The following is a 4393-nucleotide window of genomic DNA, read 5'->3' as shown; positions in this document are numbered from 1 at the left end:
CCTAACCCTAACCCTAACCCTAACCCTAACCCTAACCCTAACCCTAACCCTAACCCTAACCCTAACCCTAACCCTAACCCTAACCCTAACCCTAACCCTAACCCTAACCCTAACCCTAACCCTAACCCTAACCCTAACCCTAACCCTAACCCTAACCCTAACCCTAACCCTAACCCTAACCCTAACCCTAACCCTAACCCTAACCCTAACCCTAACCCTAACCCTAACCCTAACCCTAACCCTAACCCTAACCCTAACCCTAACCCTAACCCTAACCCTAACCCTAACCCTAACCCTAACCCTAACCCTAACCCTAACCCTAACCCTAACCCTAACCCTAACCCTAACCCTAACCCTAACCCTAACCCTAACCCTAACCCTAACCCTAACCCTAACCCTAACCCTAACCCTAACCCTAACCCTAACCCTAACCCTAACCCTAACCCTAACCCTAACCCTAACCCTAACCCTAACCCTAACCCTAACCCTAACCCTAACCCTAACCCTAACCCTAACCCTAACCCTAACCCTAACCCTAACCCTAACCCTAACCCTAACCCTAACCCTAACCCTAACCCTAACCCTAACCCTAACCCTAACCCTAACCCTAACCCTAACCCTAACCCTAACCCTAACCCTAACCCTAACCCTAACCCTAACCCTAACCCTAACCCTAACCCTAACCCTAACCCTAACCCTAACCCTAACCCTAACCCTAACCCTAACCCTAACCCTAACCCTAACCCTAACCCTAACCCTAACCCTAACCCTAACCCTAACCCTAACCCTAACCCTAACCCTAACCCTAACCCTAACCCTAACCCTAACCCTAACCCTAACCCTAACCCTAACCCTAACCCTAACCCTAACCCTAACCCTAACCCTAACCCTAACCCTAACCCTAACCCTAACCCTAACCCTAACCCTAACCCTAACCCTAACCCTAACCCTAACCCTAACCCTAACCCTAACCCTAACCCTAACCCTAACCCTAACCCTAACCCTAACCCTAACCCTAACCCTAACCCTAACCCTAACCCTAACCCTAACCCTAACCCTAACCCTAACCCTAACCCTAACCCTAACCCTAACCCTAACCCTAACCCTAACCCTAACCCTAACCCTAACCCTAACCCTAACCCTAACCCTAACCCTAACCCTAACCCTAACCCTAACCCTAACCCTAACCCTAACCCTAACCCTAACCCTAACCCTAACCCTAACCCTAACCCTAACCCTAACCCTAACCCTAACCCTAACCCTAACCCTAACCCTAACCCTAACCCTAACCCTAACCCTAACCCTAACCCTAACCCTAACCCTAACCCTAACCCTAACCCTAACCCTAACCCTAACCCTAACCCTAACCCTAACCCTAACCCTAACCCTAACCCTAACCCTAACCCTAACCCTAACCCTAACCCTAACCCTAACCCTAACCCTAACCCTAACCCTAACCCTAACCCTAACCCTAACCCTAACCCTAACCCTAACCCTAACCCTAACCCTAACCCTAACCCTAACCCTAACCCTAACCCTAACCCTAACCCTAACCCTAACCCTAACCCTAACCCTAACCCTAACCCTAACCCTAACCCTAACCCTAACCCTAACCCTAACCCTAACCCTAACCCTAACCCTAACCCTAACCCTAACCCTAACCCTAACCCTAACCCTAACCCTAACCCTAACCCTAACCCTAACCCTAACCCTAACCCTAACCCTAACCCTAACCCTAACCCTAACCCTAACCCTAACCCTAACCCTAACCCTAACCCTAACCCTAACCCTAACCCTAACCCTAACCCTAACCCTAACCCTAACCCTAACCCTAACCCTAACCCTAACCCTAACCCTAACCCTAACCCTAACCCTAACCCTAACCCTAACCCTAACCCTAACCCTAACCCTAACCCTAACCCTAACCCTAACCCTAACCCTAACCCTAACCCTAACCCTAACCCTAACCCTAACCCTAACCCTAACCCTAACCCTAACCCTAACCCTAACCCTAACCCTAACCCTAACCCTAACCCTAACCCTAACCCTAACCCTAACCCTAACCCTAACCCTAACCCTAACCCTAACCCTAACCCTAACCCTAACCCTAACCCTAACCCTAACCCTAACCCTAACCCTAACCCTAACCCTAACCCTAACCCTAACCCTAACCCTAACCCTAACCCTAACCCTAACCCTAACCCTAACCCTAACCCTAACCCTAACCCTAACCCTAACCCTAACCCTAACCCTAACCCTAACCCTAACCCTAACCCTAACCCTAACCCTAACCCTAACCCTAACCCTAACCCTAACCCTAACCCTAACCCTAACCCTAACCCTAACCCTAACCCTAACCCTAACCCTAACCCTAACCCTAACCCTAACCCTAACCCTAACCCTAACCCTAACCCTAACCCTAACCCTAACCCTAACCCTAACCCTAACCCTAACCCTAACCCTAACCCTAACCCTAACCCTAACCCTAACCCTAACCCTAACCCTAACCCTAACCCTAACCCTAACCCTAACCCTAACCCTAACCCTAACCCTAACCCTAACCCTAACCCTAACCCTAACCCTAACCCTAACCCTAACCCTAACCCTAACCCTAACCCTAACCCTAACCCTAACCCTAACCCTAACCCTAACCCTAACCCTAACCCTAACCCTAACCCTAACCCTAACCCTAACCCTAACCCTAACCCTAACCCTAACCCTAACCCTAACCCTAACCCTAACCCTAACCCTAACCCTAACCCTAACCCTAACCCTAACCCTAACCCTAACCCTAACCCTAACCCTAACCCTAACCCTAACCCTAACCCTAACCCTAACCCTAACCCTAACCCTAACCCTAACCCTAACCCTAACCCTAACCCTAACCCTAACCCTAACCCTAACCCTAACCCTAACCCTAACCCTAACCCTAACCCTAACCCTAACCCTAACCCTAACCCTAACCCTAACCCTAACCCTAACCCTAACCCTAACCCTAACCCTAACCCTAACCCTAACCCTAACCCTAACCCTAACCCTAACCCTAACCCTAACCCTAACCCTAACCCTAACCCTAACCCTAACCCTAACCCTAACCCTAACCCTAACCCTAACCCTAACCCTAACCCTAACCCTAACCCTAACCCTAACCCTAACCCTAACCCTAACCCTAACCCTAACCCTAACCCTAACCCTAACCCTAACCCTAACCCTAACCCTAACCCTAACCCTAACCCTAACCCTAACCCTAACCCTAACCCTAACCCTAACCCTAACCCTAACCCTAACCCTAACCCTAACCCTAACCCTAACCCTAACCCTAACCCTAACCCTAACCCTAACCCTAACCCTAACCCTAACCCTAACCCTAACCCTAACCCTAACCCTAACCCTAACCCTAACCCTAACCCTAACCCTAACCCTAACCCTAACCCTAACCCTAACCCTAACCCTAACCCTAACCCTAACCCTAACCCTAACCCTAACCCTAACCCTAACCCTAACCCTAACCCTAACCCTAACCCTAACCCTAACCCTAACCCTAACCCTAACCCTAACCCTAACCCTAACCCTAACCCTAACCCTAACCCTAACCCTAACCCTAACCCTAACCCTAACCCTAACCCTAACCCTAACCCTAACCCTAACCCTAACCCTAACCCTAACCCTAACCCTAACCCTAACCCTAACCCTAACCCTAACCCTAACCCTAACCCTAACCCTAACCCTAACCCTAACCCTAACCCTAACCCTAACCCTAACCCTAACCCTAACCCTAACCCTAACCCTAACCCTAACCCTAACCCTAACCCTAACCCTAACCCTAACCCTAACCCTAACCCTAACCCTAACCCTAACCCTAACCCTAACCCTAACCCTAACCCTAACCCTAACCCTAACCCTAACCCTAACCCTAACCCTAACCCTAACCCTAACCCTAACCCTAACCCTAACCCTAACCCTAACCCTAACCCTAACCCTAACCCTAACCCTAACCCTAACCCTAACCCTAACCCTAACCCTAACCCTAACCCTAACCCTAACCCTAACCCTAACCCTAACCCTAACCCTAACCCTAACCCTAACCCTAACCCTAACCCTAACCCTAACCCTAACCCTAACCCTAACCCTAACCCTAACCCTAACCCTAACCCTAACCCTAACCCTAACCCTAACCCTAACCCTAACCCTAACCCTAACCCTAACCCTAACCCTAACCCTAACCCTAACCCTAACCCTAACCCTAACCCTAACCCTAACCCTAACCCTAACCCTAACCCTAACCCTAACCCTAACCCTAACCCTAACCCTAACCCTAACCCTAACCCTAACCCTAACCCTAACCCTAACCCTAACCCTAACCCTAACCCTAACCCTAACCCTAACCCTAACC

The sequence above is a fragment of the Peromyscus maniculatus genome, chromosome 12 (genome assembly GCF_049852395.1).
Source record: "Peromyscus maniculatus bairdii isolate BWxNUB_F1_BW_parent chromosome 12, HU_Pman_BW_mat_3.1, whole genome shotgun sequence".
NCBI lineage: Eukaryota > Metazoa > Chordata > Mammalia > Rodentia > Cricetidae > Peromyscus > Peromyscus maniculatus.
This window is presented reverse-complemented; position numbering follows the sequence as displayed.